The 13,248-nt window shown below is 40.0% G+C and overlaps 1 long non-coding RNA gene across 3 annotated transcripts in view; it reads right to left on the bottom strand.

The window, feature by feature from the left end:
* Window positions 1-13,248, bottom strand: part of LOC124153729 — an 88,762-nt gene that overhangs the window by 53,676 nt on the left and 21,838 nt on the right. Inside the window, exon 2 of one of the 3 annotated variants that reach the window (XR_006863745.1) lies at window positions 3,835-3,967. The exons of the other annotated variants lie outside the window; for them this stretch is intronic. This is a non-coding gene — a long non-coding RNA (uncharacterized LOC124153729). The remainder of the gene's footprint in view (window positions 1-3,834; window positions 3,968-13,248) is intronic. 3 annotated transcript variants of the gene reach the window in all.

Consider the following 13,248-nt stretch of genomic DNA (forward strand, 5'->3'; position numbering starts at 1 on the left):
TGGTAAGTATCTATACTTTGGGAAATTGGAGCGACCTAACTTGCGTAATAGAAATTATCCTAAGATATTTTTATCTTCATAATCGCGAACAAACTTTCATCCATGAAGGATATTTTCCCGTACCAGTACCCACTCTAAAAGTACGTCCCTGTGACTGTGCGACAACATCCAACATCCCTATGGCATACACATCACAACAGCTTTCCTTACTCTCTTCCCCTCTCAATCTCGTGATCGCTCTGTTAGCATCGCACTCTCACTCACTTGACCTTTGTGCCTCTTCCAATTTTCTTCCAGTGTTGATTTCGCCTTTCACCACTTATCCCCCTGTCACACCATCACTTCACCTGCTTACTATAATTTCTGGCCTATCTCTCCCTCTTACATTTTTCTTACTCTTGTAGTCATCCCCAATGCTATCACCTTTTAAAACTGTGTTTAGGGTTGTGACGATAAGTAAATTTATTTTTTTAAATTTCATACCGAAAATAAATATGGATGTTGAATATTTGAGAAAGTTAACAGCATACACACAGGGGATAAAGTAAGTACTGTAATCAATACTATTACCCAATGAATTTTGAATGCTATTACCCAATCATGGCCCACATCACTGACTACAATAAGTAAAAAATTATGCAAAGTGCATTTTTTTACTAAAAACAGGTCTGAAGTGAAAATATAATCTTTTTTACATTAAATTTTGAAAAAAAGATTCTTTAATTAAGTCAATCTTCAAGCGTTCCTAATTAATTAAAATTTTCAGTTCTACTTCATTACAAACTAGTCAATGGGATAGTATAAATCATAGAGTGATTCTTAGCTATGTTAAACAGTCAATCGATGATTACAGAAGTATTGCTTTTTTACGGTTTGATTAAGTTTTAAAGACCCGTAGCATCATTAAATAGTATGTAACCTGGCGGGGATATTGTTGTAAATGTAACATTCTCACACTCTGAACAACTGAATGGCAGATTACGACCATATTTATTAGCAAAGCAAACAATGATTTTGAATTACCACCCTGAAAATAGATCCATTACAATCAGAATATAAACCTAACTTTCGACCAAACTTAACGAGTAATTTTAATACTTTCTCAATTTGGTCTAGAAATTATTCAAGCATTTAATGACTGCTAGGGAATGAAGGTTATGAGTGAATCGAAGTTAGTCAGATAAATATTTTTGGCCGAGTAAAAAACGGAACTTCTTTCTATACGTGTAAATTATTGGGATAGGTTATGATAGGCAAATTCTATGACAAATTCTTCAGAATGGCATTTTAGCACAATTAAACCTCAAAAGAGACATTACAGAAAAATTAAATAACTCCTTTGATGAATGTTGAATTTCTCTCATAAGCTCCAAACATCATTATAAAGGTATATATTTACTCAACATGGATCGAGAGAGACATTTTGTGAAACGCAAAGAGAGAAGTGGTGTGACTGACCTCGGTTGGGAGACAGGCACTCGGAAACTCCATCGCTTCCGCCCTCGGGCGGTCTAGTTCTCTTTTCGGATCCCCATGCAAACGCAATGCTCGCTGTTCGTCCTTTGTTCCTCCGCTTCATTCTATTCTCTTTTTCGGCGCCGAACCAGGAAATGCTGCCCCACTAGTCAACCCACCTTCCTCACTGCCTCGTATCCTTGTAACGCATGCTCCATGCGCCATAAATCCAACGTCCCGATTTCAATTTTAAAGGCGAAAGGGCTGCCGGCAGGTTAGTTGACTCATCGCAATCTTAAAATTGTTTTTTCGGTCAACACCAGTCTGTTCTTCTCCCAAAGTTTTGTCGGTCAACAACTGTCTGTTCTTCTCCCAAAGTAAATGGAAACAAGTTTCATTTTCTGGTTCTTGTTACCAAGACTGAATTGGCTAAAGGCAATATTGCGTGATCGTATATTCAGCGGTGTTACAAATTTCCCTCTGCGGCTGTTAGATCCTCACCACTTAGATTATAAAATAAATTGAATATTACCTCTCTGTTACATAAAGTTTCGGTAATGGGTAATTTTGTATTCAGCGCCTTATGTGCCAAGAAAAATACTGTATTAGTACGAAGTATAAGAATTCAAGAATCGTTCAAATAGAGAAACATAAACTGGAGTAGGTGTATACATTCTGTTTTCCGAAGTTGGTATACAACGGATTAAACTTGAATAAATCAGGATGGGTCTCCACGGAAACGAGTCACCAGGAAATAATAACTTTATATTTTAAAATGTTACGATTTGAAAAATATGGGAAAGTTTCTGTACCAAATTATGCAAACCTCAAAGATTGTAGTTCAGTCCATAGGATGTGATTAACGTTAAGTTTTAAACAGGAGGGTAAAACGCCATAAAATAAGATAGGTCGCATATTCATGTACCTTTCAGTCATATGTAGAGCACATAAAAAAATGGAGTAGGAACGTTTCTTTCCTATCGTTGTACCCTTTGGCGGCGCCCTCACTCCTTAACACCGTAATCCACTTTCGCCTCCATCCCTGCCGTCACAAAGGCCTCACGTCCACAATCTCGTACTCGCCCTGTTCCTCCCAGCCACAACCTTGTCTTCCTCGCGCCTTTGGCTTTACCCACGGCCCCCTTATTTTCTATGTAATCCTCTATTATTGCACATTTCTTTCCCCTACGTTCCGACCTTCCCCACGAGCGAACTCGGTCCCTCCGCTTCTCCTGCGCCTTGGAAAGAGAGCGTCGCATGCCATCTACTTCCCGGCCGCCCGCGAACGAATGTCTCTAGGTCAAATCCCGGTCAAATGCGGCTACTTGGTCGTCATTTTGGAGGGCTTCCAAGTTCTTGGGCGGTTGAAATTAATAGCCTTAGGGTAGCGTAGAAGTCAAACTTATGGTGTACTGGGCTAGCATCTTCAACGAACAACATTAACTGCTCTTGAGGACAATAAGCGGTCAATTAAGAATTTTCCCACTGCTGAGTTTTGTTTAACGATTGAGTAAGAGCACTTTTATTATTTGTAATCCTTTGAAAGTCCTGGAGAAGGTTATTGCTTCGCGAATTGGAGCTTGATTGGGTTGAACTATAACCACTTTCCTAAATCGTGAGCTTCCAACGAATCTCCTATACTCAATTAGACATAGATATCCTCTTGGAACTAATAAATGAAAGAATTTTATCCGCCGGCAAACCTTACTTTTGTTTTTACATTGTGGTTAATTTTGCATACATTCTCATGAATCTTTGTGGATTTTTTCCGAAACAATTTGTCTCGTGAGCCTACGCAGTTCTTCGGTATCACGTTAAAAAGCTTATGATCTTTAACATGTATTTGAACAGACGTCCAGAGATTTTACAACAGCAAATGATAAAAATCGATTCCTACGGAAAACATAAAAAAATACAAGTAGTAGGTCACCGGTATTTTTCCGGTACCTGATTTATGGTACGAAAAATTCAAAAGAAAGTTTGGCCAATTTAAAAAAACAAGGGTATATTAATGCAACAGCCATTTATGCTTCCAAAAGAATAAAGAGGCTAATACTTTCTTGCGTAACTTCAGTCAGCATAGTTCCAATGGGAAAATGGACGAGACGGCTCAAGTCTGCTATTACTTCTTGCACTCATTACTGATGCGCCAAAAAAAGGTTACATGAGTACACGTAGTATTTTTCTGAAAAAATTTCGCAGGGCCTATACCGCAACAATTATTTCAGAAAATTACTGGGCTACAATTCAAAAACATCGAAATATTATGACGCATTTAAGTCTAATTTGGAGAAGAAAAAAATTAAAGCTGGATCAGTACAGAAATAGTAAGGCGAGGAAAAAACTCCCTTTTTGAAGTCCCACCTTCCTCTCTTTTACCTGTAATTTGAGTGGCGGTGGTGTAATCTGTCTACATTGAAGCGGGCGACTAGCAGCTGCAGAACTTCTCCTTAACCGGCGACACCGCTGCCTTCAAGTGGTTTTACAGGGTGGAAGAGTAATGGAGGTATTCCTGAAATTAAAAGTAATTTCAACTATACCATTTATAAAATATAGCCAGTTAAGTTTTAACTGAAAGTAACGGAATGAAAAAGCTTAATGAGGATTTTCGCGACGTGAATTACTTCCAGCTGTCAGTTCAGGCAACCGCTGTGCATTATATGTTCCCCGACTCACCTTTCTCAGAGGACCCCATGAATGAGAGGAGAATGTTGAGAACAGTGGCGGCTCGTGAGTCAAATGCTGGGGGGGCGCACTCCACCGGGGGTCATAGTTTTTTAATATTTCGTGTATTTTATTAAGTTTTTACGGCAATCTAGGAATAATATTTTATGATGCCATATGTTCCGTTTATTTCAACAAAAATACCTTGTTTTCCTAATAAAGCTTGATTAATAAATACTAAATGCAGTAGACTCTCGGTCATACGGATCGGCTTAGTCCGGACTCTTGATTATACTAATCAATGATCTTGAATAATAAAAATATATTTGCTGCGATATTTTGCAAATACAAACGAAAATACGTAACTTTAGGTTTTAGCGCCTAAATTCTTCGTGCGGATAAGCCCGCAATACACTTATGTTGTTCATTTTGCAATCATAATGCGTTATTTGTCAAATCTATTCAACATTTGCAAAGATTTAGGTAGCAATAACACTTGTAACACCTGAGGAGGGAGGGGAGTGTCACTGACTTCCACTAGGTAACAAACACTACTAGTATGCGCGCGCTTTGCTATTGCAGATGTAAACTTTGATTGCGGTGTACGCGTTGCTTCTTGAATACAGTATGATTTAAAATCAATAATTAAACATTTCTCACACATTTTTAACAAAATCTGAAATACTCACATGCCTTTAGTTATATTGTAGAAGTCCATCCTTCTTTCCTTTTGTCCAGCGAAGTGATCAATTACACGTTCGTTGAAATCAGCGCCGGACAAAAATTTCTTTCCGATTGAACACATGGTAAGGGCACTAGTCTATAAATAAACAAGGGACGACACAAAATGAGCCGACGAAAAATACGACCAAAAAGAACAAGGTGCCTGGACATAGATTTGGGGACAATTTTTTCTCTATATTTCCCTATAACAAAAACGAGCACTGTTGCTTAATTCAAAATTGTCTTCTTGAATGTACACACAGCACTAAGAAACTTCTTAATCGGCAATTAAGCACAGTTAACTCCTCAAAAATGATGTCTGAACTCATTTCACTCCGTTCTTTCCGAGAGTCTTGCCGTTACTATAAGGAAGACTCAAGGGAGATAGAAGTCGTGGTCCACTAATGCTGATTCAGCTGAGGGACGAATTTAAGGTCAGCAAAGGCATTCAAGCAGACGTCACGGACCATCTCCTTGAGTCTAAGATTCATATGTGGTAAACACACGAAACGCCAACGGTTCGCACTTGGAATAACCATGTCTTCGAAATAATTGCCATGATATAATAGAATATAAATTCTAGATCGTAAAAGAAGACGACTCTGAACCACAGATAGGAGCTGTAAGGATCTCCGCACTGATATGAACTCTTCGAAGCCACTTAAATCAGACCCAAGTGGACATTTTCCGTCAGACAGCTACCGCTCTACCGCTGAGGAATTAGGTGAACATGAACTAATAGAACAAGGATGGCTAGAAAAATGATGGCCATACACACAAAAGGTGCATTGTACGCGGAACGTCTTGACATTCATTGAATAACTCCATTTAAAGTCACGTTTTACGGGTTAAATCATGTTTAATCCTTCACCCTATCACGCACGCACCTATTTATTAAATTATAAATCAGTGGGGAATGTTAACTGATTTTCCTAATACTGCAGGTCTTTTGATAAATTTATCTGAAAAATAGGTACCGCATTTCTAAACATCGGGAAGATATGAATACATTGTTCAGGCCTAAACATTATAATATTAGTTTCCCCAAGGTTCTTGAAATTCGTAATCATAATAGAACTGTGGCAAATACTCGGGAATAGTTTTCCTACATCAATACGGCCTTTAACTGGTTGATTTTATGTGTTCCGGAATCCAAACACCAAAAAAACGCATGCATAATGGGATAATTTATTTTCTGTAGCAATACCTACCAGTAATTAAAAATTAAAATCGCATAACTACACCCAGTGCAGTGACCATTCTGATTCCGTACGTCCCTTTTCTGTGGCAGCACCAAGTAGACGCCAGATTGTACGCCCGCCGGCCTGCGCAGCGATGTCAACTCACACGTCACTCTGCGCATTTTCGGACGACGTCCCAAGAGTTCCATAAGACACAACGTTAGACGCGTCATAGCACCAGCGGCCCCCACCACTACCACTCTCCATATAACTGCATGGGGATGGATTGGGACGTTCTGGCCAGCGCCCCACGGCTACAAATACGAACTTCTCGCGCTATTCCTTTTCGTGTTTTTCCAACACTTTCGATGTATGTGACTGAAAAAACACTTTGATTAATTAGATATATAATTATAAATTCATGGATATTTATTTTTTTTTCTTTTTCAAATATTTGGGAGGGGCGGCGTCCGAGAGTCCTTATGGGCAAGCCGCCACTGGTTGAGAATGCATTTTAGAGAAAGAATTCATTTCTTTTGCAATGAAAATATAAAATCAAAATGTGAAATTCAATATTCAAATAAACTATTCCATATATACCTAAAGACAATTCTAATTCTGGAAATAATGTGAATAAATATAACTTAATATTGAAAACCACCAAGCCTAACCCACTATTATCTTTTAATATCATACTTTTTGTGAGCAATCTGTTTCAAAACATCATATTTGCTAACTCCTAGTCTAGAATCAAAGACTATCATAGATGCATAGATATGTTCTGAGTATGCATAAAAGAAACAACCCCTTGCATACTTCCAAGTTAAATAATGAGTTTGGTCTTTTAAAACTAGAGCCCCAATTCCTAAGATCATGCTTAGGAACCCGGCACCTGTCATTGCTTTCGCTTTTTTTTATTTCATTCCTCTTTTTTGTTTTGAATAAAAACCAAAGCTTGTAATTTAAATGTAATGCAATGAATTTAGAAATTGCTGTAAGCCTTACAGTGTCTGCATGCCCTAATTTAATGGCAACCTGAAATTTTATTTTTTTGTTAGTCGTAAATAGTGCATTGCGAGTAATCAATATAAAAATAGTAATTGATGACTCATGGAATATTTCATACAATTCCTTCCATCAATGAAGCTAAAAATCTTCTTCAATCGGTTTTTCATTTTTATTCTTTTCTTTATCTTTTAACATCTCACTCACAAGCACACTCATTATTGGGCACTTTCCACAATCAAACATAACTTAGATGAATTCCACTACTAAGATACGTACTTATTTTTTTTTGTAATTAGGAGTACAGGAACGAGGCTGATATATTTTTGGTCCCAACTAGATATAATTGTGAAAATACAGTTTATGAAGGTAGTAATGGGCTAATGGTACTGCAGGCACCCAATTATCATTTGGAGGGGAATTTCCACTTTGTGCATAAATTCGTCTGTAAAAAGAAATTTGACACCCTTTTACTTTTGAGGTCACATAAATGTGGATTTACTGAGTCATTGAAAGAGTATTTAATGGTAAAGTCATCTTATTAAACCCTCTTCCTTAGTTGTTTTACTCAAATCACTCTAGCTATTGGTATTACGAAGGGAACTATTGTAATTGCTTTGCTGTCTTCAAACTTTTTAATAGCATGCAATATCTTTCAAATTGCCATTAGCCTAAAATATTCTACCAATTTTCAAATGGTATAAAGAGAAATTTTGTGGTAAATGATGACTTTGCCTTTCTTTTGACAAAAATAGATGTATTATTCTATATTTTTCGCTTGATTTCGGAGATCTAGGACATTGGAAAGAACCAATAAATTTCGTGGCAACATATCATGGTAAATTGACTAAAATTAATTTGTCATTAAATTGTGGATTTTTTAAATATAAACCACGTACAAACAGCACACAATACTAAAACACCATTTAAACCAGCAGGGATTTCACTACCTTATCATATTTTCAAGGTCAAGACGCTTTTGGCGTTATTACGAGTGTATTTTGATAAATGCGCGAATGTTTTGCATTTACCGCGTAATAACTATGAATATGGCATTACTCCAGTTTTGGGAATTTCCGATATAGATTTTTAGGAAGAAAAATCGCTTTTGAATACGAACATAAGTTCTGTTCTATAATTACAATGCACGGGTGAGGACGTGTGCAGTTGCCCTGACAAAAATCCATAAAATAGGCTACGAAATACAAACCAATCCACCATGTTTTCTAGAGTTAGATCCCCTGCGACTACTTGTCGTTCCCGAATGTGAAGAAAAGGCTGGCCGGTGAGAGATTTGGTCGAACCAAGAGGTTGTCACTGAAACAAACGCTTATTTTGAGGGCCTTGATAAAAGCTCGTCATCAGAAGGAATAAAAATTGGAAGAACTTGGGGTTAAATATATCGAGCTAAAAGGAGACGATGAAGAGAAATAAAACACTTTTTTCGAAAAAAATAAATTTTCTACGAAAATTCATGGACCTATCAAACCACCCTCGTATTATAAACTCAAACGATCGTATTTTATAGTTTCCTTAGTAAGCTACGAACGCCTAAGTAGCGTTCTGAGTAGTAGCATACTACCACAACGATATTCATCGATCGTTGCTAAGGGCTACAAGGCCCGTCCGCGGTTATAGTGTTAAGGGAACTACTAAATATGGTGGACTATTGTGAATGATTGAACTCCGGTTCTATTTTTGTACTCTGATAGTTATTTTACGCATTTGTACCGAATGGAATACGAATATCCATTCTTTAAACAAGGCAGGCACCGTATGTAGTGTAATTGTTGACAGGAATTGAAAGTTTTGTATTGCTAAAAGGAAACTACTACGTGCTGTGAACTTTCATTGTGCCTCTGGTGTAAGTGAGCACAAAGTTTGCCTTTAGTGTACCCCTAGGCGAATCGATTGCAAATATAGACGATGAAGTAGAGAGTGAAGCGAAAAGTGAAGTGATATGTGAGCGTATGAGCTTCGACAAAAATATTTCATACTGGTTTAATACACCGTGTACATTTCGATCAAAGGTACCCCAGTGGTACGAAGGGAATGCGTTTCATACTTGAAGTAGTTTCTCTATTATAAGGATGCATCGAACGCGAATTGATTTTCACTCGTTTGAACGCTTATAAGTTCTCTTTGGTTCTATTACGTATAGTGCCACTTCATCATGAGCTTTCTCCAGTGTTTACATTTCACGCATTTCGTTGCGATGTTGTTTTTTTTGCTTACGGTATGAGTGATCGTGAGATTCGAAGTTTGTTGATGCTACAATAATTGGTTTAGCAATTTCTTTCAGCCTATTCATTTCATTGTCTCCATATTGGTAATGTGAAATAGCATAAACCGATTTTAAATCGTGATGTGTGGTAAGTGAGATATTAAGAATCCTTTCGAACTTCAAGGCGTGTAAATTCTTTTACCGTGCGCAAGTGATTGGAAAACCGATTATCATACCTTATTAGTGTTGCGTTATAGTGATTTAAATTAAATGGGAGCCAAGTTTTTCATTGAATCGGTTGATTCGGAATATAATGATTATAAATATCATAAATGCAGCTTGTGAAATGTTATGTGCGTTGTAGTGCTATTTGTGATATAATCAGCAGTTCACAAGTACAACAAGTTATGTTAATGATGCATTAATTTTATATTAAACACCTCTAGTAAACTAAATGCCCTATGTTTTCGCAATTCTACGCCGTCAATATTTGAAAATTTTAAATGTGGCGAGGCAGATTGTGGTGTCTCCTTAGCCATAACCTTTTAGGAGTTGCAAACATACGTTACATATTCCTCACTCGTAGGTTTTGTAACGTAATAAATGTGTATCATTTACACATTTGCCTTGATCTTATTTCCTTAATGATTCTTTTCTCAATTGTAAAAATTTTATAATTTTTCGGACCTACTCCGAGTTTGAGGTGTACTTTCTGCTTTTCGAGTATGAATGTGTGTAATACTGACGTTGCTAATTGATTTTTTTTCATACTCATCACGCGTACACCAATGAAACTAAATATCCGTAGTCAAAAAATAAGCACATCAATGAATACACGGCCATTTTTACAAGAATTACTGCATTTCAACCATGCAATTACTTCAATTTTATGGACGCATTAATCTCCCCTTTCTCAATGGTATAGCATAGTATTTTGTGTACATTGATCATAAGATATATCTGTCATGGATTTACAACGATTCATCCATAATCCGGTGAAAATTTCGATGCATTTTGATGAATCAATTCCTTTTGTTTGATAGTTTTACAAATTTTCCGCGCCACGGAGTCGCATGCAGTGTTGCCTAGCGTAGCCTAATGAATCAAGAATAGCTGTATTAGCTGAATAGCGCAAAGATAAAATGAACAGAGTATAGCAGAATGATTCCCTGTTTCAAGGCTATTGTGGCGTAATAGTTGTAGTATGCCCTCTAAAGCTCCCAATGCAGCTGCTCTCCATTTTATTTGCACCAAGCTCAAATTAATCGCTTCGAGTCAGAAAATTTTAAATTTTAAAGCCCTATTATTGTATGCATTAATGCCAATTTGTGTAAAGCTTTGAACAATGAAACCGCCAAAATTAGGGCAAAATGTTTTACATTCCTTAGAAACAGTAATCAAAAATGGTAATTAATTGACGGATAAAAAGCATCTGGGTAGAAAATAACATATTCGCTAACGGCCGTATTCATAGATTTCTGCGAAAGCACGCTAGTGGGGCGACTAACTTGGCTACTACGACCTTTATGTCACTTACTAAGGATATTGTATTCATGGATTGGATTACGGGTTAAGTGAGCTACTAAGATATAAACTATGTGTAGACATTCAAAGTTCTATAGTCTGTCTAACATGGGGTGGCGCACGGGACCGCCGCGCCGGCTACCTTAGTCGGTCCCATAGTTTTTATGCCCGGTCCTTCCCTCCCCCCGTCGCTCGCGGACCGACTCAGGTAGGTGGCGGGCCCGTGCGTCAGCTACCTGAGTCGGTCCCATACAGTTTTTATGGTCGGCCCTCTTCTCCCCAAAGCGCTGGCGGCTCGCGGACCAACTCAGGTAGCTGGCGGGCCCGTGCGCTACCCTACGGTACGGACCCTACGGTATACAGACTATAACTTCTGAGAACTGTCGCACCCACGGAAGCACATTGGACACACCCATAACATATCACCTCATTTTTAACTCAACTGGCGATGAATTTCAATCAAGGCAAGCGATGAAAATTGAGAGAAGGAATAATTAGGCACTGTTTTCGTACTCAGATAAGCGCTATTTTAAGTATCAATAACGATATCGTGGAATGACTCCAATGCTTACCACTGCCACCAGCTTGGACAGCTACCAGGACATCTTCTCGTGAACCTGCAGTACGCCTTGGACGCCCCGCGTCGCCATCGGAGCCGCCTGCGAGCGACTTCAACGCCAACCGGCGCCAACTCCCCGGCTGTCGAGGACGCACGCCCGCGTCTTCCGGCCACCCCCAGCGGTACTACGGAACGGACTCCCCGTTTCCGGCCATCATCTGGTCTGCAGCCTGAAAAGGCCTCATAGGTCCTTAAGAGGACCATTTTCCCGAAAATTTTCAAGAACGCCAAGAACCACGCCAGGACATCCCTGCACCACCACAAGCACAGCGCCCTCAAGGAGGAAGGCCTCCGAGGCCGCTGCGGCCACTATAAGGACCTTTTTGGTCAAATTTCAAATTTGACCGGAAGTCATCGGGACGGCATCCGGTGGACCAGAGAAGCTGAGCGCCCTCACGGACTCAGCCCTCTGAGGCTGCATTGAGGTAATAACACAGCATCTTTAACCACATTGGCCCTCTTAAGGACCTTTTTTACATTTATACGTAGTTTTCAACGCCATTTGCACACTAACAACTTTGGCCTCTTGCGGAGGCCTACCCACACTCATTACACATCACTTTAGGTAAACACACTCGGCAGAGGCATCTGGGGGGAGGCGGGTGCAATCCCCAGGTGGCGCTCTGACCGCTATTACTCCCCGGTCGTTCTCGGTTGGCAACCCCAAGGCAGAGGGAAACCTCATTGCACGTCTTGGGGGACCCGCCGGGTCCCCACGCTAGGGTTCCATGCAATAACACTCACCAACAACAATACTCTCGTCAAAATGGAAGACGACCGCAGCTCCCTCGAATCTTTTGATTCTCCATTATCACCTGAAACTGCTTCAGGTCCATCAGAACCGATTGACAAAGATCCCCGATTTCTTGCTCTGATTAGCGAAAGAGCTGCAGAACTGCAGGACTTCTTCCTCAAGCAGGCTGCAGCCGCCAATGCTTTGCCCCCAGCGCCCGGTGCCTTCGTTCCGGTGCAGTCCAGTTACAAAAAACGAAAACCGAGTTCGCCAATCGAACGCCCTAGGACACCGCCGACTGACCAGCCACCTCCCATTGCCGACGTCAACCCGTTCGCGTCCATTGCTCCTGACGACGAAGAAGAGGAAATGGATGAGGAACTACCTGCGGAGGACAACAATGCAGAAGGCCAATCGAAGATTCCTCCGATATTTATCACGGACACAACCAAGTGGACAACCAAATGTCGGCTTATAAAAGCTGTATGCCAGTTCCCCCCCATCGCTTCCCTCAGAAGCAAAGACATCATGATTAAATGTCAAATAATCGCGGATTTCCGTGCAACCACAAAGGCGCTAGCTGCTAACAATATTCCTCATTACAGCTACCAGCTGAAAGAAGACAAAAAGCAACATTTTGTTATAAAAGGTATTCCAGTAGACTCACCGCCAGAACTTATTAAACACGAACTCCAATCAAAAGGTGTTCACACGGAACACATTCATCAGTTACATTCTTCCCGCCTGTCTCCCGAAGAAAACAAGGCTCGAAGCCAACTGCGACAACTCGATCCGGAAGCTAAACTTCCCCAAATACCGTTGAGACCGCTCCCAATGTTTCAGATTAGACTGGATCGACCGGACCAAAAAGAGGCGCTTAAAAAAATCAACAGCATGCTTGGCCTCAGTGCTAAAGTCATCCCGTACCGCCCAGCTCAGGGACCCATTCAATGCCGACGATGTCAAGCTTTTGGCCACACGTACAAGGCGTGCAACCTGGAGGCACGCTGCTTCAAATGCGCCGGTAAACACCGATTCACGGACTGCGCCAAACCTAGGGATGAGCCAGGGAAATGCGCTAACTGCGGAGGTGCGCACATCGCAACGTACCGCGGCTGTC

This window comes from Ischnura elegans, chromosome 2 (genome assembly GCF_921293095.1).
Source record: "Ischnura elegans chromosome 2, ioIscEleg1.1, whole genome shotgun sequence".
In the NCBI taxonomy this organism is placed as follows: domain Eukaryota; kingdom Metazoa; phylum Arthropoda; class Insecta; order Odonata; family Coenagrionidae; genus Ischnura; species Ischnura elegans.